Genomic DNA, 24,959 nt, shown 5'->3' on the forward strand with positions numbered 1-24,959 from the left:
GCCAAGCTCAGCATCACCAAAATGAAGTTAAGGCTTCTTTCATCACAGTATTTATGAAATGGGTTGATGAGTACAATAGAATTTATTTGATAATAGCCAATAAATTAGCCTATGCTCTGTTGAATCAGAAGTCTTGCCTCAGAGTAATTATTGGGGAAAAAAGCCTGATACATGTTTCAAGCTCCTTCTAAATTACATACCTTTAATCCAGTTACAGTCCATAACTGCACTTAACATAACGTGAGCTGAGCGCCTCCATTGTGAGCATTTATAAAGTGCTACAAAAGATACATTTTGTGGTGGATGAGGACTTAAAGCACGCTGGATTTAATTGTTCACAGGTCTTGAAAACTCGCTAGCATCACTAACAGGATGGTAATGGTCGAACATTAACATGGCATCTCAGGAGTGTTGCATAATTTGATGCTAAAGGTGCACTGACACGAGCATGCCTGAGACGCACGCAAGAGCACGAACTGTGTCGTGATGATCCACCCGCTGTGTTCACAGCCGGACACTGTTCTTTGTTCTAGCAGCTGCCACGCGCGCTGCACTGGACGCTGCGTATATAATTGAAAGAAAAGAAATCACAGAAAAGAAAAAAGGCTAATTTCTTTTGACCCATACTGACTCGCTGGCAATATCACCCAAGTCATCCAGAGGCATACAGTTTTAACTTATTGTTAAAATTTTAACCAAACTAATTTTGGACAAGTTATTTAAATTAATGTCACTTCTGAAGTTTTATAAACTGAAAATATCAGATATATGATTTAGTTTTAAAGTAATGCACTAATTTTGAAGGGTTTAGTGTGGACATTGTGTCTCCACAAAGTGGAGAGTAGTGGCTGCACAGCACCATCTTAATATCCACTCCTGGAGGTTGCTTGAATTGGTGGCCATTGTTTTTGGTTTGTTTGTTTGTTTGTTTTTGAGATAGACAAGTGTAAATCCACTGAATTAAAAAAAAATAGCAACATAAGTGTATGTGCAAGCAGAGTGGTGGGCCAAAAGCATGGGCTTTTGCACTTGTAAGAGTTTTTTGTGCCTGCTGAACCCCACCAGGTAGTTTTATGTGGTAAGCAAACTGTTGTTTGAGCTTAACACAGTTCAATTCAATTTATTTATACAGTGCCAAATCACAACACAAGTTGCTCCAAGGTAATATGAGTAAGGTAACACAGGACTGGTAACACAGGTCAGGAAAAAGTCCCTGAAGTGTTTTGATTACTGGAAGAAACTTCAAGGAGACAACACTCAGTGGAGTGACCATCTGCTTTGGCCATACTGCCAACAACAAAATAACAAATAAGATAAAGCACAACAACTCTGGGCCCGGGTCATGATGGCAGCAGAGCAAGCAGCTCATCCCACACCTACCTATCCTAGGACAAGTCCTGTAACTCTTCCTGGGGGACCTCAAAGCATTCACAAGCCAGCTGGGAAATATAATCACTCCAGTGTGCCCTTGGTCTTCCCCAGGGCCCCGTCCCGGTTGGATGTGCCTGGAAGACCTCCTTAGGGAGACGACCAGGGAGCATCCTCACTAGATGCACGAACCACCTCAACTAGCTCCTTTTGATGTGAAGAAGTAACGGCTCTTCTCCAAGTCCTTCCTGGATAGTGTAAGCACAGATTCCTGTTTGAGGAATGTCATTTCTGCCACTGGTATCCATGATCTTATTCTTTCAGTCATTACCCAAAGCTCATGATGATAGGTGAGGATAGTAGCGTAAATTGAGAACCTCGCCTTCCGGCTCAGGTCCTTCTTTACCATGACAGTCTGGTACAACCCCCATAAAATTTCAGATGCCACCCGAATCCATCTATAGATCTCCCGCATGAGGAGATCAAAAGATGGAACGGGAGATCAATACACGGATTGGGGCACCTAAGCAACTATATAATATGCAGAGCAATTCAGATCTGTCAATGATGGGAAGATTTCCCCAATGTTCTGTCATGTAATCCACCTTGAATTCATAGGCACACGCCAGATTTGTACAGTTACCATGTGGACCCCACATGTCCCAGTACTGGAAGGGTTATGACTGGATGGATGAAAGGCAGGTCAAAAGACAGGTGGCTTCATGAACATATGTGTGCCTACTCTGAATGTACGTTCTTTTCCTTTTGCTTGTACTTTTTTCATTTTATTGCATGTCTTGATGTGCCACACTGCTGACGGAGAGGTTTCATGGCGGTCTTAGAGCAGTGTTTATGGCTGGGGTTTAGTTGGAGGCCTGTCTCTTTCCTGGGTAAGTGGGGGTTCATTTCAGGTTTAGTCCTCCATGCACTAACAAATGGGCCTTAAGGATATGGATTGTGGTGTGGGCCTTGCGAGATCCATTGCCCTCCCTCATGAATAATCCTCACACATTTGTGTTGTTTGTATATGCCATCTGTATATCCAGACAAGATTTTGAAAAAGAAAAGTGGAATTTTGGGTTTACCAAGCAATACAAACTGAGGTGGACAAGTCGTTAGTGCACTTGGTTTCATTATGAAAGGTGTCTGGTTCAAACCCCACTCCTGCCGCATTTCTCCATATAATGTGAAGTTGCGTCAGGAATGGCATCTGGTGAAAAACCTGTGCCAAATCAACATGCAAATCCACCTTGGATTTGCTGTGGCGACCAAGTCAAAAACATGCTTACTTTTTCTGTAATAACTAAGCCTGTATGCATCATTTATTGTTTTTAGTTTGAGCCAGGGTAAATACAAGCATCTATGCCTAAATAAATATGCAGCTTGCAACTTTACAATTTGCAATGCTTTGGGATCAGATTTTGCAATCCAGATCTAGAGTCATATTGTCATTGTAACCAGTACAACAAAAGGTAAGGTGCAGGCCTTCACTGCAAATAAAACCTGAGTAACCCACGCACAGACTTGAAAGGTCAGAAGAAGAAAAGAAAAATAAATATAAAATTAAACAAATGAAAGAGGTATGTCCAGAGCGTGAATTAAAAAGAAAACAAAAATATATAAGAATGTAGGAGCAAAAAAGAGATTGCAGTATAAAAAAGAGAAAACTATGCACAAAACTGTGTATATGTCTGTGGCTGTGGATATTGCACAGAAACAAATCCACTGCCACTGAAATATACACCGTTTTGCACATACTTATGTACACTAAAGCCATTTCAGGCAAGTGGCTTTAACCCCTCACATGATGAAAACCTTGGAGGGGATTATTCTCACCCACCTCAGACACCTGGTGAACAATGAGATGGACTCCTTGCAGTTTTTGTATCGACCTGGTATCGGTGTGGAAGATGTTGTCATCTACCTGCTGCACAGGTCACTGTCACATCTGGAGAGCACTGGGAGCACTGTGAGAGTCATGGTCTTGACTTCTCCAGTGCCTTCAACACAATTCAGCCATCACTTCTCAGGGTTAAGCTGGAAGGAGCTGGAGTAGACAGTCACCTGACCACATGGACCATCGACTACATCACCAACAGACCACAGTATGTGAGGTTTCTCGACTGTGTGTCTGATGTGGTAGTATGCACACGAGGGCCCCTCAAGGTACAGTGCTCTCTTCCTCTTTACACATCAGACTTCAGCTACAACACAGACAGTTTTCATCTCCAGAAGTTTTCAGATGACGCAGCCATCATTGAACATGTGTCTAAGGCAGGGGTGGGCATCGAGGGCCGAGACACTGCAGGTTTTCCATGCAACCATTCACCTCAGCAGGTGGGTTGCTGATGAGCTTCTCCTCTGAACATAAACACCTGGTTGTCAATGAAATCACCTGCTGAGACACCTGATCATTAATGAAATCACCTGCTGAGGTGACTGGTTGCACGGAAAACCTGCAGTGTCTCGGCACTTTATGGCACATGATTGCCCACCCCTGGAAGGGGACCGATCTGCAGTACAGGGAGGTGATTACCAACTTTGTGGCCTGGTGTGAACAGAACCATCTGTGCATCAACGCCAGCAAGACAAAGGAGGTGCTGATTGACTTCAGAAGGAAGGCTCCTCAGACTGTGCCGCTGAACATTCAGGGCTTGGACATAGAGATTGTGGAGTACAAATACCTGGGTCTTCACCTTAACAACAAACTGGACTGGGCACACAACACAGATGTCCTGTACAAGAAGAGCCAAAGTCTTCTTCACCTGCTAAGGAGACTAAGGTCCTTTGCCGTGTGCAGGACACTGCTGAAAATCTTTTATGATTCTGTGGTGGCATCAGCCATACTTTACTCTGTGGTCTGCTTGGGCTGTAGAAGTTCTGAGAGGGACAGGAAGAGACTCAACAAATTAGTCAGAAGATCTGGCTCTCTCCTGGAATGCATTCTGGACCCCAGAGAGGTTTTGGGTGAGAGAAGGATGTTAGCTAAACTGACATCAATGATGGACAACCCCTCTCACCCCTTACATGAGACTGTGGGAGCCTTAAGCAGCTCCTTCAGTAATAGACTGCTGCAACCTCGATGGAAAACGGAACACCTCCACAGGCCATTTATTCCAACTGCAGTCAGACTGTACGTATAATGCCTCAAAATGTTTCTAGCATCATAATCACCAGCTGATTTTGCACTGTCAACTACATCTACCATCACCTTTTGTGCTTTATTACATGCACAACTGTGCAATGTATCCTGTGCAGTCATTAACAAGTATACATAATTATACTCACGATATTCTATTTTTCACATGATCTGTCCACATCAGTATTTATGCACCCACCAGCAAACATCACAATAGACTTTAGTCACCTTTCTTTAATGTAAATATTTTTCTTTTCTTTACTACTATATGACTCTTGGTGCTGCAACAAGTGATTTTCCCCGCTGTGGGATCAACTTTATTGATCCCACAGCTCCCTGGGATGCGCGGATTTCATCATGGGGGAGGGGGGTGTTAGTGTGCACTCTGTAATCGTGATCATCATTGACAAGCAAGTCTTGCGGGGGTAAGTTCCGCGGAAACTGATTTGTATCTGTAACACACAGATCAGTGTCCGCTGACTTAAAAAACTTGATCCCATGATGAAATCCACGCATCCCGCAGATTTGCAGAGTTTTCACAGCCCTGAGTTTATAAGCGCTAAAGGATTCTATTTATATTTCTATATTAAAGTGCAGATAAAATTGCTTATCGTTATGCTAACCCAATGTTCCTGCCACGGTGCCGTGATGCGGACCACATCTGTCCCAGATCCGTGCCAGATATGGGCTGTAAACGGCTGGTCTTTTGCGGATCCGGTTCAGATCTGTTCCAGAACTGTAAAATGGAGCCATGCCGGATCTGGGCCAGGGTGCAAAAATTGCCTGGACCGGATTTGTTTTCAGGAATGGTACCGGATGTTGGACTACATCCGGCCCGGATCCATTTGCTGTCTGGGTGTTTGCTGCATAAATCATAGAGAAACGCTCCACATGGCCTAAATGTTGTAGATGCATCATAGTGCAAGTAATACTTTTCATCATTTTCCCTATGTCAGAGCTCATTTGAAAAAAGTCATTCCAGCATGTCGAGATGTCTTTGGAGGATCACTGGGGACCAGTGATCCTCCAAAGACATCTCGTACCAATGATGTCTAGTCGCCGGCTTATTTCACTGGTCAGCATCCAAGTTTCACAACCATACAGTAAGACAGGAACCACCAGGACCCTAGCAATTTAATTATCCTGCAAAGATAATGGAATGGCCAAACACCTCTGTCCAGCCACTTACTCAAAACTGTCTTTCCAGGCATCTCGCATCCTCAGAGGCCAAGGTAAGTGAATGCCTCTACAAGTTCAATAGTCTAGACAGAATTCACTTGCATGCATTTAACCCCCGCACTGCTGCGAAATTTGTCATACTAATGCAACTGTGTTATGTTATGTTGTGTTATATAAAATAATTATTTCGTAATTATTAATATTAATATAAAATTATTACGTATTTCGTAATAATTAATCATCTTTCTTTGCGCACTTGCACAAAGCCGCACACAGTTTACAACGGTTTACAATGAGTTTACTCCAGCACAGCAGATTACGTATATACCAGTGCATACAAGCGTCAATGCACTTTAACTTGTCGTGGAAAATGGGATACCAAGCTAACATGTTTAGTTTTAGCTTCTCAATGGACAATAAATGTATACGGTAGATAAACAACAAATTTTAAGGTGTTCAACATTTCTATTTATTATACATCTGACTGAAATCCTTTGTTCTGATTGGCTGAATTGCGTGTAATAATTGCAATACTTTTCACAATAAATCATCCAAAGTTGACAATAGCCACATTACTGACTGATTCTGCACCATTTTCTGCACCAACATTATGAGTGATTGCGGGCCGATTTTGTCATAACGGGGCAACAATGTTTCACGCATGCGCAGGGGTGATGCGATGCAGACGATACCATAAACATTGCCAAACACGAGACCATAAACAAACTAGCTTATTTTCATTATTTACAATTTTATTTTACATGGTGTAGATTTTTAATGATTCATCAATTTGTGTTCTTTTAAAGACATCAACATATAGCACCTAAGTTCTTAGGTTTCCATTTGATAGCATATAGATTATGCTTTTTATTTTCCTATAGTATGCTAGCAGAATTACTTTACATAGATACCAATACACATTACATCATAGCTTCTGTTTCTATAATAAAATACCAGATTTATAGCTTAGCCTACTCACTATAATTTAATTTTGCTACTATTCTACATACTAAATTACCTATACTACAATCTTCTCCTGTATTAATATTTAGGTTTTAATACCTTTCTCCTGTACATTATATAGTACCATATTTATTGTATATGTTGTTTATTACCCTTAATATTTAAATATAACATATATATATATGATGTCTTATCTTTCTTATGTCTTATTATTTATTATTATTATATATACTTTTTTCTTGAGCCGCTTGGGTGGGTAGGGAGAGTTCCTAAGGGATAAAAAAGCTTTTCAACCTACCATCCCTGGTTCTCAAGACCAGGCACCTAAGTGGCTCTACTCTACTTTTTTCAACTCTTCTATTTTACTCTTCCTTTTTAGATATTTAAATATACCTTAGTATACTAGCATAGTTCCACCTTAGAAATGGAATATAATATATAAGATATACAGTAGTGTTCAGAATAATAGTAGTGCTATGTGACTAAAAAGATTAATCCAGGTTTTGAGTATATTTCTTATTGTTACATGGGAAACAAGGTACCAGTAGATTCAGTAGAGTCTCACAAATCCAACAAGACCAAGAATTCATGATATGCACACTCTTAAGGCTATGATATTGGTCTATTAGAAAAAAAAAATAGAAAAAGGGGTGTTCACAATAATAGTAGTGTGGCATTCAGTCAGTGAGTTTGTCAACTTTCTGGAACAAACAGGTGTGAATCAGGTGTCCCCTATTTAAGGATGAAGCCAGCACCTGTTGAACATGCTTTTCTCTTTGAAAGCCTGAGGAAAATGGGATGTTCAAGACATTGTTCAGAAGAACAGCATAGTTTGATTAAAAAGTTGATTGTAGAGGGGAAAACTTATACGCAGGTGCAAAAAAATATAGGCTGTTCATCTACAATGATCTCCAATGCTTTAATATGGACAAAAAAAAACTAGAAACGCGTGGAAGAAAATGGAAAACAACCGTCAAAATGGATAGAAGAATAACCAGAATGGCAAAGGCTCACCCATTGATCAGCTCCAGGATGATCAAAGACAGTTTGGAGTTACCTGTAAGTGTTGTGACAGTTAGAAGACGCCTGTGTGAAGCTAATTTATTTGCAAGAATCCCCCGCAAAGTCCCTCTGTTAAATAAAAGATGTGCAGAAGAGGTTACAATTTGCCAAAGAACACATCAACTGGCCTAAAGAGAAATGGAGGAATATTTTGTGGACTGATGAGAATACAATTGTTCTTTTTGGGTCCAAGGGCCACAGACAGTTTGTGAGATGACCCCCAAACTCTGAATTCAAGCCACAGTTCACAGTGAAGACAGTGAAGCATGGTGGTGCAAGCATCATGATATGGGCATGTTTCTCCTACTATGGTGTTGGGCCTATATATCGCATACCAGGTATCATGGATCAGTCTGGATATGTCAAAATACTTGAAGAGGTCATGTTGCCTTATGCTGAAGAGGACATGCCCTTGAAATGGGTGTTTCAAAAAGACAATGACCCCAAGCACACAAGTAAATCTTGGTTCCAAACCAACAAAATGAATGCCTCGCAGATGTGAAGAAATCATGAAAAACTGTGGTTATACAGCTAAATACTAGTTTAGTGATTCACAGGATTGCTAAAAAAGCAGTTTCAACACAATAGTTTTGAGTTTGTAACGTCAACAGCAGATGTTACTATTATTGTGAACACCTCCTTTTCTACTTTTTTTACTAATAGCCCAATTTCATAGCCTTAAGAGTGTGCATATCATGAATGCTCGGTCTTGTTGGATTTGTGAGAATCTACTGAATCTACTGGTACCTTGTTTCCCATGTAACAATAAGAAATATACTCAAAACCTGGATTAATCTTTTTAGTCACATAGCACTACTATTATTCTGAACACTACTGTACCTTACTGAATTTTGTTTGTAAGGCCATAAACATTTAAATGGTTTATTGACATTGAAGCAGTTAAGTGAGTTCGGTTAGCTTGTGCATACTAGATTACTAGTACATGTAGAAATAAATGATAAATATTGCACATCTGTTAACTGTCCAGTTAACTATGTTATTGCCTAGTTATTGTTAGTGGTGTTATATGATACAAGATGATAGTTACGATTGTTGTGTGCAATAATTCTGTGGAATTTATATGTAATTCTACTGGAATTGTATAGATTTGAGAAATTTTTATGTATGAATGAAATTTAAATTAATTATTTGTTTCTAGTAAATTTAAATTATTTGTTTCTAGTAAAAAAAATAACCAAAAATAAAAAGAATAAAAAATGACAGCAATTTTTTCACACAATTGGAAAGACAAATGTATTAACTACACAGATGTATAATAAAACAAATGGTGACTGGTTTATCGTTGCCCGCGGGCCGCGGGCAATGATGATCTCTCGGGGTGACATTCCATTACGCTGCCCTCCAAATCAGTCACTATTTGTATAGTATACGAGGTCTGTTAGAAAAGTACCCGACCTTTTAATTTTTTTCAAAAACCTGATGGATTTGAATCACGTGCGCTTGCATGAGCCAATCTTGAACCTTCGTGCACATGCGTGAGTTTTTTCATGCCTGTTGATTGCGTCATTTGCTTGTAAGCAGTCTTTGTGTGAGGATGAGTGTAGTCTCTCGTCATTTTTTCTTTGCAAGGAAATGGCGGAACGACTGGAGCAGCACGACTGCATCAAATTTTGCCAGAAACTGGGTGACAGCCAGGTGGAAACCATTCGGATTATTCAGATGGCTTTCGGTGGCGATCCTATGGGCATCACACAGATTAAGAAGCGGTACAACCGGTTTAAAGATGGCCGCACAACGGTGGAGAGCGAGCCACACTCAGGTCGGCCATCAACATGCTGAAATGACCGGATCATTTCCAAAGTGAACGCTGTGGTGATGTGGGACCATCGTGTGACTATCCGAGAAATTGTGGAAGAGGTGGACATCCGCACCTTTTCGGCACATTCCACTGTGACAGAAGATTTTGTCATGAAAAGAGTTGCAGCGAAATTCATGCCGATGGCTTTGGCACGAAGCTGATGGCAGAACAAAAGTGCCTTTGTGTTGAAGTCTCACAGGACATGCTGTAACATGCCCAGCTCTTCCACAATTTCTCAGATAGTCACACGACTGAAAAGCTACCGAAAGCCGTCTGAATCTTCCGAATGGTGGAAGAGCTGGGCATGTCACAACATGTCCTGTGAGACATCACCACAGAGTTCACTTTGGAAATGATCCGGTCATTTCAGCGTGTTGATGGCCGACCGGAGCGTGGCTCGCTCTCCACTGTTGTGCGGCCGTCTTTAAACTGGTTGTACCGCTCCTTAATCTGTGTGATGCCCATAGCATCGTCACCGAAAGCCGTCTGAATAATCTGAATGGTTTCCACCTGGCTGTCGCCCAGTTTCTGGCAAAATTTGATGTAGTCGCGCTGCTCCAGTCATTCAGCCATTTTCCTCACAATGAAAAAACGATGAGCGCACACACGTCCTCACACAAAGGCTGCTTACAAGCAAATGACACAATTGACAGGCATGAAAAAATTCACGCATGCGCACGAAGGTTCAAGGTTTGCTCATGCAAGCACACATGATTCAAATCCATCAGGTTTTTGAAAAAAATTAAAACGTGGGATACTTTTCTAACAGACCTCGTATTCCTGAGTAACATCATGGCAAAAAATCATATTACTCTTAAAATGGAACAGACCTTACCAGATTAGAAGTGTTGATGCATTGGCTGTTTTTTGTTGTTTTTTATGTTGTTGCTGTCACATTTAATGTCTGTGTTATGTAGTCACCATTCAAATGGCTGCTGCCCCACTTGTCAGTGGAGACTCCAGTCAAGTAGCCTCTAATTTAGTAAATATTTCCAAGAAGGATTCATGGAGACTATTTTGCCGCAGGTGTTGTGACAGATATTGGTCTCATGTGGTAGACAGGTTGAACCACAACTCTGAGAGCACATCGTCAATCCATGTTGAAGCAGTGTGATATTTTTTTTCTTTTTAAATTCTCATTTATTAAAAGTTTTTCATTTTGCTTCAGTTACACAGTCAGCAGCATCAGTGTGGTGACGGTGCAAAAAAGTCTCCAGCTCCAGACTGCAGATGAAGGCGCTCTCGCTTTGTGTGTGGAAGGTGATGGAGTACATCTTACCTGTGACATGTCAAAGACAGCAATTGTACGTGTTGATGGATGACGTTTCTCAGTGCAGGCGTGTCTGGCTGCTCGCTGGCTTAAATCAATCTGTTCATTTAGTTTCTGACATTGATCATGTACAAATGCAAACAAATTTTTTCCTCAGCAATATACCGCTACTAAATCACAAATTTCCACTGTTTCAGACACATACGTAAGTAAATATGTTACATAAACTGTCAAACAGATAAGGGCAGAGAGAACATCAGATGAATTTTTGCCATGACTCAATTACATTTGATTTTTTTTAAACCATCAATCTAGATCTATGTTTACCAGCAACACAAACAGCTCCATGACAACAGTGTCATCACACCCTCTCTGTCTCTTTTTTCCTTTGGCAGGGATTTTGTCATGAATGTGGTTACTGACTCTCCTCTTTTCTACTTTTTCCCAGACTTGAAAGTGAAAGTTTACACTAATTTCCTGTATCCAAGAGCACCCACTCTTGTTGTGATCCATACCATGACTGCACCTCCCTGAGCTGACTGACCACACACCGACAGGATGAGGAGATTTTTTTGGGGAAGGATTTTGTAAAAAAAAAAAAAAAAAATTACTGGGCAGTGCGGTGGCTTAGTGGTTAGCACTGTTGTCTCACAGCAAGGAGCTCATGGAATCGATTCCCACCTGTGGCCTTTCTGTGTGGAGTTTGCATGTTCTCCCTGTGTTTGTGTGGGTTCTCTCTGGGTACTCCAGCTTACATCCAAAGACATGCAGGTTATGTGAAGTGGAATCTTTAAATTGTCCATAGGTGTGCGTGCAGGTGTCAATGTGTTTGTCTGTCTATATGTGGCCCTGCGATAGACTGGTGTCCTGTCCAGGGTGTACCCTGCCTCAAGCCCTATGACTGCTGGGATGACCGTTAATCGGAGTAAGCAGGTAGAGACAATGGATGGATGGATGAATAAAAAACTAGATGTGAAATTTCAGTTGCAATTTGGCAAAAGGCACTGGACTCTGGAGGCTGTGCTTGATCTGTTTGGGAGTAACCACTCCTTGAAGGTAACTCTATCTTATGGTTCTGCTCCTTTCTTTTTCCCCTGCAGACACTTCTGATTGTTCTTGTGCCAGTCTGTGAGAGTGGCAGATGAGCTCACTGTGCATGCTCACACGCATGCACAGTGCAGAGCCTCTTTCCATGGAGGGCTCACCGCTTTCAGTGTTGTTCTAACATGGTTGTGATTTTAGCCTCATTGCTTGTTTTGCAGCATGGTGGCTTAGTGGTTAGCACTGTTGCCTCACAGCGAGAAGGTCATGGGTTCAATTCCCGCCTGTGGCCTTTCTGTGTGGAGTTTGAATGTTCTCCCCATGTTTGCGTAGGTTTCCTCCGGGTGCTCCAGTTTCCTCCCACATCCAAAGACATGCGGGTTTGGTGGATTGGAATCTTTAAATTGTCCGTAGGTGTGCGAGTGGGTGTGACTGTGTTTGTTTGTCTATATGTGGCCCTGTGACAGACTGGCATCCTGTCCTGGGTGTACCCCGCCTCGCGCTCTATGACTGCTGGGATAGGCTCCAGCCCCCCATGACCCTTAATTGGACTAAGCAGCTGATGAAAATCAAATCAAATCAAATCAATTTTATTTATATAGCGCCAAATCACAACAAACAGTTGCCCCAAGGCGCTTTATATTGTAAGGGAAGGCCATACAATAATTACGGAAAAACCCCAACGGTCAAAACGACCCCCTGTGAGCAAGCACTTGGCAACAGTGGGAAGGAAAAACTCCCTTTTAACAGGAAGAAACCTCCAGCAGAACCAGGCTCAGGGAGGGGCAGTCTTCTGCTGGGACTGGTTGGGGCTGAGGGAGAGAACCAGGAAAAAGACATGCTGTGGAAGACAGCAGAGATCAATCACTAATGATTAAATGCAGAGTGGTGCATACAGAGCAAAAAGAGAAAGAAACACTCAGTGCATCATGGGAACCCCCCAGCAGTCTAAGTCTATAGCAGCATAACTAAGGGATGGTTCAAGGTCACCCGATCCAGCCCTAACTATAAGCTTTTTTAGGAAAGTTTTAAGCCTAATCTTAAAAGTAGAGAGGGTGTCTGTCTCCCTGATCCGAATTGGGAGCTGGTTCCAGAGGAGAGGAGCCTGAAAGCTGAAGGCTCTGCCTCCCATTCTACTCTTACAAACCCTAGGAACTACAAGTAAGCCTGCAGTCTGAGAGCGAAGCGCTCTATTGGGGTGAAATGGTACTATGAGGTCCCTAAGATAAGATGGGACCTGATTATTCAAAACCTTATAAGTAAGAAGAAGAATTTTAAATTCTATTCTAGAATTAACAGGAAGCCAATGAAGAGAGTGTTGTGAAAGTGTAGGAACACGGACCCACAACAGGGGGCGCAAATGAACGGACAATGGAGAAGGTAAATAACAAGTTTTACTGTTGTGAAACGAGCACAACCAATACAACAATCAACAATTTGGGATTAAGCCGAATTCTGCTGGTGTCGTGTGGGCAGGCTCGAAGGTAGGAGACGTCCGTCCGAGTCGAACCGGAACCACCCAGATCTCCTCTGCCACCGAACCCTGGAAATACTGGAACCGCCAAGTCCCGAAGTCCCAGGTGGCCACTGCCTCCGCTCGTCGGATCCGGTACTGCTGGCAAGAGAGAGCAACAAACACACAGGTGTGGATGCGGCTGCACCCAGTAACACGGAGAGGGAAGAAGCCGCCTCCACCTCTCGTCACGTTAAAACAGGAAGGTGAGTACTTATCCAAGCAATTGGCTTTTGGTAGTCAGCTGTCCTGAAAGGTGTAACACGTATTATCAAATATACAGAATATGCTGCAGAGTAGTTTACCTCTATCTCAAGGCGATATCTCGGCACTGAGGTGGAGACGCCGTCCTCCTGATATACCTTGGTGCTGAGTAGAACAGCTGTGTCTGGTGATGGGTGACAGCTGTCACCCAGGCTACTCCCATGATGCGGCAGCGCCCTCTAGTGCCTGGAGCCCGCACTCCAGGCAGGGCGCCCTCTGTTGGTGGTGGGCCAGCAGTACCTCCTCTTCAGCGGCCCACACAACAGGACCCCCCCCTCAACGGGCGCCTCCTGGCGCACGACCGGGCTTGTCCGGATGGCGTCGGTAGAAGTCGGCCAGGAGGGCCGGGTCCAGGATGAAGCCCTTCCTCACCCAGGAGCGCTCCTCGGGGCCGTACCCCTCCCAGTCCACCAGATACTGAAAACCCCGGCCCATCCGACGGACGTCAAGGAGCCGGCGGACAGTCCAAGCCGGTGCTCCGTCGATGATCCGGGCAGGAGGCGGCGCCGGACCCGGGGTGCAGAGGGGTGAGGTGTGAAGAGGCTTGATCCGGGAAACGTGGAAGACTGGATGGATCCGCAGTGAGGCCGGAAGCTGGAGCCTCACTGCGGCGGGGTTGATGACCTTGAGGATCTTATAAGGTCCGATGTACCGTTCTTGCAGTTTTGGAGAATCAACCTGTAGGGGAATGTCCTTCGTGGACAACCAGACCTCCTGCCCAGGACGGTACTTGGGGGCCGGGGCTCGCCGCCGGTCTGCATGTGTCTTCGCCCTCGTCCGGGCCTGCAACAAGGCAGAGCGGGCGGCCCGCCACACCCGACGGCACTTCCGTAGGTGGGCCTGGACCGAGGGCACACCGACCTCTCCCTCAACCACCGGAAACAAGGGGGGCTGATACCCCAAGCACACCTCAAACGGGGAGAGGCCGGTGGCTGATGACACTTGGCTGTTGTGGGCGTACTCGATCCAGGCCAGGTGGGTACTCCAGGCCGTCGGGTGCGCGGCTGTCACACAGCGAAGTGTCTGCTCCAGTTCTTGATTTGCCCGCTCTGCCTGCCCGTTGGTCTGGGGGTGGTACCCAGACGAGAGGCTGACCGTGGCCCCCAGTTCCCGGCAGAAGCTCCTCCAGACATGTGAGGTGAACTGGGGACCGCGATCGGAGACGATGTCTGATGGTATGCCATGCAGACGGACGACGTGGTGGACCAGGAGGTCCGCTGTCTCCTGGGCCGTAGGGAGCTTCGGGAGGGCCACGAAGTGGGCCGCCTTGGAGAAACGGTCCACTATCGTGAAGACGACGGTGTTTCCCTGGGACGGCGGGAGACCCGTGACGAAGTCCAGGCCGATGTGGGACCAGGGGCGATGAGGCACGGGCAATGGCTGTAGCTGCCCTGAGGTCTTCCTATGGTCGGCCTTGCCCCTGGCGCAGGTGGTACAGGCCTGGACGTAGTCCCGGACGTCGGTCTCCAGGGATGCCCACCAGAAGCGTTGCCGGACGACTGCCACGGTCCTTCGCACCCCTGGGTGACAGGAGAGCTTAGAACCGTGACAGAAGTCCAGGACTGCAGCCCTAGCCTCTGGTGGGACGTATAGTCTGTTTTTTGGTCCGTTTCCGGGGTCCGGGACACGGGTCAGGGCCTCCCGGACGGTCTTCTCCACGTCCCAGGTGAGGGCAGCCACGATAGCGGACTCCGGGATGATAGGATCCGGGGGATCCGACGGTTCCGTTTTGACCTCATCTTCGTGCACCCGGGACAATGCATCCGATCTCTGATTCTTGGTCCCGGGACGGTAGGTAATCCGGAAGTCAAAACGGCCAAAGAACAGTGACCAGCGGGCTTGCCTGGGGTTCAGACGCTTGGCGGTTCTGATGTACTCCAGGTTCCGATGGTCAGTGAAAACCGTGAACGGCACGGCTGTTCCCTCCAACAGATGTCTCCACTCTTCGAGGGCCTCTTTCACAGCAAGGAGTTCCCGATTGCCGACGTCATAATTCCGTTCAGCGGGGGTCAACCTGCGAGAAAAATAGGCACACGGGTGAAGGACCTTATCGGTCTTCCCGCTCTGGGAGAGCACCGCTCCTATCCCTGAGTCCGAGGCATCCACTTCAACCACTAACTGGCGGCTAGGATCGGGCTGCACCAGAACTGGTGCAGACGAGAAGCGCCGTTTCAACTCCTTGAACGCGGCCTCGCACCGGTCCGACCAGGTGAAGGGAACTTTTGGAGAGGTCAGGGCTGTCAGGGGGCTAACTACCTGACTGTAGCCCTTAATGAACCTCCTATAAAAATTAGCAAAACCGAGGAACTGTTGCAGCTTCCTACGGCTTGTAGGTTGGGGCCAGTCTCTCACCGCCGCAACCTTGGCCGGGTCCGGGGCGACGGAGTTAGAGGAGATGATAAACCCCAGGAAGGACAAAGAAGTGCGGTGGAACTCACACTTCTCGCCCTTCACAAACAGACGGTTCTCCAACAACCGCTGCAGGACCTGACGGACATGCCGGACATGAGTCTCAGGATCCGGGGAAAAGATGAGTATATCGTCCAGATACACAAAGACGAACCGGTGCAGGAAGTCCCGCAGGACATCGTTTACCAACGCTTGGAAGGTCGCGGGAGTGTTAGTGAGACCGAACGGCATGACCAGGTACTCAAAATGGCCCAACGGGGTGTTAAATGCCGTCTTCCATTCGTCTCCCTTCCGGATCCGAACCAAATGATACGCATTCCTAAGATCAAGTTTGGTGAAGATATTGGCTCCATGCAAGGGGGTGAACACCGAATCCAACAGGGGCAACGGGTATCGATTGCGAACCGTGATTTCGTTCAACCCCCTATAGTCAATGCATGGACGAAGCCCGCCATCCTTTTTACCCACAAAAAAGAAACCAGCACCCATCGGAGAGGTGGAATTCCGGATCAACCCGGCAGCTAATGAGTCCCGGATGTAGGTCTCCATTGATTCACGCTCCGGCCGTGAGAGGTTGTACAGCCTACTGGACGGAAACTCACTGCCTGGAACCAAATCAATGGCACAATCATACGGGCGGTGAGGAGGAAGCGTAAGAGCCAGATCCTTGCTGAACACATCAGCGAGGTCATGGTACTCCGCTGGCACCGCCTTCAGATTGGGCGGGACTCGGACCTCCTCCTTAGCTTGGGAGCCGGGAGGAACCGAGGAACCTAGACACTCCCGATGGCAGGTTTCGCTCCACTGAACCACTACCCCGGACGGCCAATCAATCCGGGGATTGTGCTTTAGCATCCATGGAAACCCTAAAACCACACGGGAGGTGGCCTGAGTCACGAAGAACTCGATCACCTCCCGGTGGTTACCTGACACCACCAGAGTTACAGGAGGTGTCTTATGTGTGATTGGTGGGAGTAGGGAGCCATCTAGCGCCCGAACCTGCACAGGCGAGGTAAGAGCCACCAGAGGGAGCCCTATCTCCCTGGCCCATCTACTGTCAAGCAGATTCCCCTCAGAGCCCGTGTCCACCAGTGCTGGGGCCTTCAGGGTTGAATCCTCATAAAGGATTGTGACTGGGAGTCGTGTAGCAATGTGGGTGTGTCCCACGTGAATGTTTTGGCCCACCCCTGGCCCAGTCTCTAGGGGCGGGCGTTTGGCGTTTGACCGCTCAGGGCAGTCTCTCACATGGTGCTCCATTGAACCACAACCAAGACACGCTCTGTGGGTCCATCTCCTCTGTGCATCTGGTGCCCTAAATGTTGCCCTACTCGTGTCCCTAGCTTCGTCAGTAGGGGGAGCTGTGACCCCACGGAACGCAGGAACAGAGGAGCGTGGGGAGGGCGGAGCTCGATCGGACCCGGAAGGGAGAGGGACGACGCGTGCCTGGCCACGCCCTTCGCCTCGTTCCCGACGGCGTTCTTCTAACCGGTTGTCGAGTCGTATGACTAGATCGATGAGCCCATCTAAATCCCGCGGTTCGTCCTTAGCCACCAGGTGCTCTTTTAGGACCAGAGACAGTCCGTTTACAAAGGCAGCGTGGAGGGCAGTGCTATTCCAGCCGGATCTCGCCGCCGCGATGCGGAAGGCGACTGCATAGGCAGCTGCGCTCCGACGTCCCTGTCGTATGGACAGTAGCGCGGTTGAAGCGGACTCTCCTCTGTTGGGATGATCGAACACCGTTCTGAGCTCCCGTACAAACCCAGCGTACGTATGAAGGAGCCGTGAGTTCTGCTCCCAGAGCGCTGTAGCCCAAGCGCGTGCCTCCCCGCGAAGCAGATTTATCACATAAGCTACTTTGCTAGCATCAGTCGCGTACATCACGGGACGCTGAGCGAAGACGAGCGAACACTGCATAAGAAAGTCCGCGCATGTCTCCACACAGCCTCCGTACGGTTCTGGAGGGCTTATGTATGCTTCTGGGGACGGAGGAAGGGACCGTTGAACGACCAGTGGAACGTTACTTTCGCACGCAGGGTCCTCGGGAGGGAGAGCCGCAGCGGCGCCCGAAGGGCGCGCCTCCACTTGTGCGGCGAGAGCCTCCACCCTGCGGTTTAGGAGAACGTGCTGCTCGGTCATTAAGTCGATCCGAGAGGTGAAAGCGGTGAGGATCCGCTGCAACTCACCGATTACCCCTCCCGAAGCCTCCGCCGCGCCTTGGTCTTCCATTGGCCGTTCAACAGCCGGTTGACGCCCCTCGGGATCCATGACGCTGGCCGAGATATCCTGTTGTGAAAGTGTAGGAACACGGACCCACAACAGGGGGCGCAAATGAACGGACAATGGAGAAGGTAAATAACAAGTTTTACTGCTGTGAAACGAGCACAACCAATACAACAATCAACAATTTGGGATTAAGCCGAATTCTGCTGGTGTCGTGTGGGCAGGCTCGAAGGTAGGAGACGTCCGTCCGAGTCGAACCGGAACCACCCAGATCTCCTCTGCCACCGAACCCTGGAAATACTGGAACCGCCAAGTCCCGAAGTCCCAGGTGGCCACTGCCTCCGCTCGTCGGATCCGGTACTGCTGGCAAGAGAGAGCAACAAACACACAGGTGTGGATGCGGCTGCACCCAGTAACACGGAGAGGGAAGAAGCCGCCTCCACCTCTCGTCACGTTAAAACAGGAAGGTGAGTACTTATCCAAGCAATTGGCTTTCGGTAGTCAGCTGTCCTGAAAGGTGTAACACGTATTATCAAATATACAGAATATGCTGCAGAGTAGTTTACCTCTATCTCAAGGCGATATCTCGGCACTGAGGTGGAGACGCCGTCCTCCTGATATACCTCGGTGCTGAGTAGAACAGCTGTGTCTGGTGATGGGTGACAGCTGTCACCCAGGCTACTCCCATGATGCGGCAGCGCCCTCTAGTGCCTGGAGCCCGCACTCCAGGCAGGGCGCCCTCTGTTGGTGGTGGGCCAGCAGTACCTCCTCTTCAGCGGCCCACACAACAGAGAGGCCAATATGGGTGAGATATGCTCTCTCCTTCTAGTCCCTCTTAGAATAGAATAGAATAATTCTTTATTGTCTACCGATGTGGAAAATTGTCTTCGGCTCACCAGCACAAAAAAGACAAAAAACAGTCATAAAACATTCATACACACACACGAATAAAACAAAAATAAGATACATAAAATACATGGAAGTAAAAGAAGAAATAGAATAAGACCTAGTAAGATAAATAAAACGTACAGTAAGATCTAATAAAATCAAATAAAACAGAAGTAAAGCAGTTCAGGTTTAATTTGTGGAGTGGTCCACTTTTTTGAGTTCATTATGGTGACGGCATTTGGTATAAAAGATTTTTTGAAAGAACCTTTGGCCAGAGGAGCTCTGTAGCGCCTCCCAGACTTCAAGAGCTCAAACTGACAGGACAGAGGATGAGAGCTGTCTGCCAGGACTCTCTCAGCTTTCCTCCTCATCCTGTCAGTGTAAATGTGGGCCAGAGTCTTCTGGGGTTTTCCCATAATTTTCTGGGAACAACAATTTTCCCCGCCATTTTTACAATTCTATTTAATTTGTCCTTACATTTACAACTCAAGTGACCAAACCAAACACAAAGATGAAATGTTAAAATACTCTCAATATGTGCAGAATACACAAGCTCTAAAATCTGCGGATTAACACCAAGACAACTCAGTCTTCTGAGAAGACTGAGTCGCTGTGAACATTTCTTAAAGATAAAATCATTGTTTTCAAAGAAGCTCAAGTGACTATCAAGAACTGTACCAAGATATTTAAAAGTTTCAACCATTTCAACAAGCTGGCCATCGAGTGAAACTGGCTGCACGGTCAGTTCTTGCTTTGTGTGAAAAACAAGCTCCTTTGTCTTAGACACACTGATTTCCAGCTGGCTGTCGAGACACCAAGCTTCAAGAGCCTTAATGTGAGCGAGATAGGAGGCTTCGCCAGAGGAGTCACACTTCTGTAGCAGGCCGACTAGGGCCATGTCATCCGCGTATTTAATCAGTTTAAAGTTTGTGTCATTAACTGCAAATTCATTTGTAAAAAGAGAGAAGAGCAGAGGTGAAAGAACGCTACCCTGTGGGCAGCCAGTGCTTATGATGAGCTCTCCTGACAGAATGTTGTTAGCACAAACTCTTTGAGGGCGACAAGACAGAAATTCTCTGATCCAGAGCATCAGGCCCTTTTCATCATTAAATCAGCCAGCCTTTTCAGAAGAATATGTAATTTCATAGAATTAAAAGCTGCACTGAAGTCTACAAACAAAACCCGAGCATATGCTTTAGCAAGTGAAAGCTGCTTTGAGATCATGTCCAACAAGACCAATCCGGCATCATCAGTACCTCTGTCCCTCTTATAGGCAAACTGCAGAGGGTCTAGTTCACTGACCACTATGGTGGTCAGGACATCAACTAAAACTCTCTCCATAGTTTTACATAATATGGAGGTTATGGCATTCCTCCTTGTGGATTCTCTTGTGCTTTATGGACTCTCTGGATTTTGGGATTGTCTGTTTGGATGCTGTGTCTGCCTTGGAGCCTGCTCCCACCTGCACTGTGCATTTCTGCTCTGGAGAAAAACATTACTGGATGTTCAGATGAACTCTGGCTGTGTCCCAGTTCAGGGGCTGCCCCCTTCTAAGGTCCGATTTCCACCAACCTTTTGCTTGGTGTCGGCATCAGCATTAGCATCGGCATTTCATTTTGCATTTGAATGTGAAACGTTGAGTTTATAACTCTGTGCGGGCGCATTATTTGCATCTAATGCTGGCTTCAAAGTTGACACGAAAGCTTGGTGGAAGCAAGTGTTGCAACATAGAAGTGATTCAAACACTGTCACGTATGCCAACACCAACCCAAAGGCTACGTAGAAACAGGACCTAAGGCTGCAGTCATTGTCCAATTACATCATGAGTGGTGCACCTAGGCTGTCCCATTTCAAAGGCTTCTTGGAATACAGCCAACATGTACAGCCCTCTTTCTCCTGAAAAAAAGGATACAACAGGTGGATCCTTCACGGCCCAAACAATCCCATGAGTAATTGTACAAATGCCCCCCCCAAGACAAAACAGTTGGTAAGGTACTAAAAGACAAAAGGACACGTTTGGGCTCCATATGTACAATTATAAGTAAGTAATGTTTTTAAATAAAGTATAAATAAGTACTGAAAAATGGTTAGTAACAGTTTACGCCCACTTTGCTAGTTTGTCACTTGCAGCTGTCAAGGTTGCCAGACAATGGGGTAGAAGCTGAAAAAGTTAATAATGCAAAAGCAAAATGCTCAGTGGACTAGACCATCAGAACTGTGTGTTTCAGCCTCCGCTGTGTCTGATGGCCTGAAGCCTGAAGAGTTTTGTGAGACACAGCCCAAGTATAATTCCCATATATTTCATATCAAAATGCTCAGATGAGTCTCAGCTTTCAGAACAAGTGTCACATGTCAAGCGCACTATATGTTGAAATATTTTGGCCCTGTGTATGAAAACAAATGAAATGCGTTTTTTGAGACAATTCTTCAATCTTTATTGAAAATACACTTTTATTCATGTGGATGAATGGTTCACCAAAGTCCTTGGCCCACAAAAGTGTTGCAGTATATGAAGGATTTTGTATATCAGTGTAAATACATGAAAACTAATCACTCATCATTTCCAGTTAGATGTTTTCTGTCTTCCCTAAGTGCAGAAATGTAAATAAATAATTGTCATTGGATGAAAAGTTAAAAGTCGCTCACAAAAGGTGGCCATTTGCTCCATTGGGGGAGGGCTTGTAAATCCTGGAAATAATAAATAGTCCATTCACGTTTTTTTTTTTTTAATGACCGTATGCTTTGCCTGTACAAAAAGTCTGAATAAAAAGTAAAAATGTTTTTCATTCTGACAGGACCATTTTGTAGCATTTAGGCCCCATAAAAAACATTAGTTTATCATCCCTGCCCGCATGCCAAAATCAGCCCGCATCAATTTATTTATTTATTTTTGTCAAATTTCAGTGATGACAGTACAGTTGATGCAAGAACCGGTGTCGGAGACAGCATTCCAACACCTCTCCTTATTCAACCTGACCCCTCAGATCAGTTTATTGTAGAGGTCAATGTGTCCAATATAGGATTTTCTAAACCTGTGAGACACATCGAAGTGGACATGGTTCGAAAAATTAAGCTGGTTTTCGGTGAAAATTTTAACGGCTGATGAGAGAATTTGAGGTGATACTGTCGCTTTAAGGACTTCTCATGAAGCAAGACATCGTGCAGCGCTCTCAGGCGCCGTCGTCAGCCTGTTTCAAGCTGAAAACCTCCACATTTCAGGCTCTATGTTATGTGTCGGACGCAGCTCGGAGAACCGACCAGCGTTTGAAGGACCCAGTATGAAATAAGCAGAGCACGGTACAAAGGCTAACTGAATTTAATACATAACAGTGATAATATAATAACAAAAAGGTGCGGCCTGGCGTGGTGCGCTCCCAGCAGCGCTAACGGTCCGGAGCCAGAAGCTGTTTCGGACCCAAGGACCCCGCCGACACCCCCCAGGTGGCCGCAACAACCGAGTCTGTGAAAGAAGGAACCATTATGTGAGTCCACACTCTACACACAGAACACTTAAAGGTGTACAAACAGCAAACACTTCCTGGCTTGATTACTGATCAGCTTCCCAACCTGCAGGCATGGAACATCCAGTTCACAAAACTCCACTGCAGTGGAAGCTGATACATGACTAACAAACAGCTCAATACAATAAGGTGTGAGGGACACCACATTTACTGACTGTATAACTGTTAGTCACAAAATCTAACGTACCTCAGGAAGTGTGCTGACGAGCGTGAGACCTCACCCCCTCCTCTTTCACAGACTGTGCATCAAACCTGGACGTTCTCAGCATCCGCTGCTGATGAGATGGCTCCCGAGACGACGATCTCACCCGTCTGGTCACAAGGTCGAGTCTCTGGCAAATACACACTGTGCACTCCAGTCTTAAATGCCAACATGTTCCAATCCATCCAGATGCACCACAGCTGTGAGTCCTGACGAGTCGCAGGTGATCAGGGTGAGGTCCTGACAGCCTCAGCAACACAGCCACTCAGTCCCAAACACACGCCACCTGGGAGGAAAACCAAAAGACAGAAACAAACCGGCAGCCAGGCCCCCCCAGCCATATAACACTCTATTGATCCAGGACGTCGTGAGAGAACAGAGAAGTTTCAGAAGTCGGTTTCAGCATTTTCTCCGGATATTCCACTGTTAAAGGAGATTTTTTTAATGAAAGACGTGCGGACGGGTCCGTGCGTCGGGACGCAGCCGGCGCGGTGCGGCGGCACAGGAAAAACACCTCCGTGTTGATAACCATTTGTAAAATCCAGGCGGCTTTGATGGCTTTCAGTGTAGTGAGTATCTGAGAAATTGTTTAACAGCTGGACATGTTCCAACTTGTCCTTAAGGCTTCCAACGGAGGTGTTTTTCCTGTGGCGGAGCGTCGCGGCGGCTGCGAGCCGACGCTGCACTCCGCCCGCACGTCTTTCATAAAAAAAAATCTCCTTTAACAGTGGAATATTTTGTTTTCAGCTTGAAACAGGCTGACGACGGCGCCTGGGAGTGCTGCACAACGTCTCGCTCCGTGGGAAGTCCTTAAAGCGACAGTATCACCTCAAAATCTCTCATCAGCCGTTAAAATTTTCACCGAAAACCAACTTAATTTTTCGAACTGTGTCCAGTTCGATGTGTCTCACAGGTTTAGAAAAAATTTTGATCAAACAAAGCGCCAGTCTCTCAGCAACTTCTCAGACAAAGGAATTCCGACGAGGGGCTGGACGACTCCTCCCACAAGGAGTGCTCACAGGCGAATGACGTCACCGACAGGCGTGGAAAAACTCACGCATGCGCACGAGGGTTCAAGCATGTCTGACGTAAAAACATATGAATGAAATCCATATAGTTTTTGAAAAAAATGAAAAGGACCTATACTTTATGGACAGACCTCGTATAGATTAGGAGGGATGAAGGTACATTAACTGAAAAACAAAAGGAAAGAAATGAGAAAATGAGCTCGGTTATTACTCAAAATTTTTGACATTGTGAAAAGCCGTAGGTCCACATAGCTTGCGAGTGGTAACATGGCCGCTCGTTTGCTTCAACAGTTTGTGCGGCGTTTATGGGCCAATGAGATATCCAGATATTTTTATATACAGATCAGTAACAGCAAACCTGGTGTCACTCACAAGGCTCAACATAGAGCACATTAATATACAACTGTATTTTTCACACAATTATGAAAAAAATATATGTATGTGTATGATTTGCTCTGATTTTTTTTATCCTGTCTACTGTTTGATTCATGATTAAATAGTAAAGGGACTGCATTTATATAGCGCTTTTCCATCTGCATCAGACGCTCAAAGCACTTTACAATAATGCCTCACATTCACCCCGATGTCAGGGTGCTGCCATACAAGGCGCTCACTACACACCGGGAGCAATAGGGAATTAAAGACCTTGCCCAAGGACCTTAGTGAGTTTATTCTAGTGTTTTAATCAATTATCTTTATCTTTTAGATTTGTTTTTATAGTACTTAAAAAGGACACTGGCTGTAAAAATGATTCCAGAGGCACAATAAGTCTTTCCTCCAACACAGCATTAGGATGTTCGTCTGAGTCATCTGAGTATTGCTCATCATCACTGTCATCAGAAGATGAGCAAGAAGAAGAGGAAGACCAACAACAGGATGAAGAGGGAAAAGGGGGAAAAGTCACAGAAGATTGAGGAGGAAGATTGTCAGAGGGATAAATCTGTTACTAATATTTTTCTTATTTTATTATTACTTACTTACTTACTTACTGGCAGCCAATCTGCTCTGTGTAAGACTGACCCTGTCAGATCTCAGAAGCTAATCAGTGCAAGGCCTGGTTAGTAATTAGATGG

The 24,959-nt window shown here is 45.8% G+C and overlaps 1 long non-coding RNA gene across 1 annotated transcript; it reads left to right on the plus strand.

Annotated features, from left to right (window-relative positions):
- The first annotated feature begins 2,393 nt into the window (after positions 1–2,393).
- On the plus strand, positions 2,394–24,228 carry LOC117513237. Its single transcript, XR_004561502.1, has 3 exons — positions 2,394–2,404; positions 16,039–16,045; positions 24,129–24,228. It is a non-coding gene; the product is annotated as an uncharacterized LOC117513237 (long non-coding RNA).
- The last annotated feature ends 731 nt before the right edge of the window (positions 24,229–24,959 follow it).

This window comes from Thalassophryne amazonica, chromosome 7 (genome assembly GCF_902500255.1).
Source record: "Thalassophryne amazonica chromosome 7, fThaAma1.1, whole genome shotgun sequence".
Lineage (NCBI taxonomy): Eukaryota > Metazoa > Chordata > Actinopteri > Batrachoidiformes > Batrachoididae > Thalassophryne > Thalassophryne amazonica.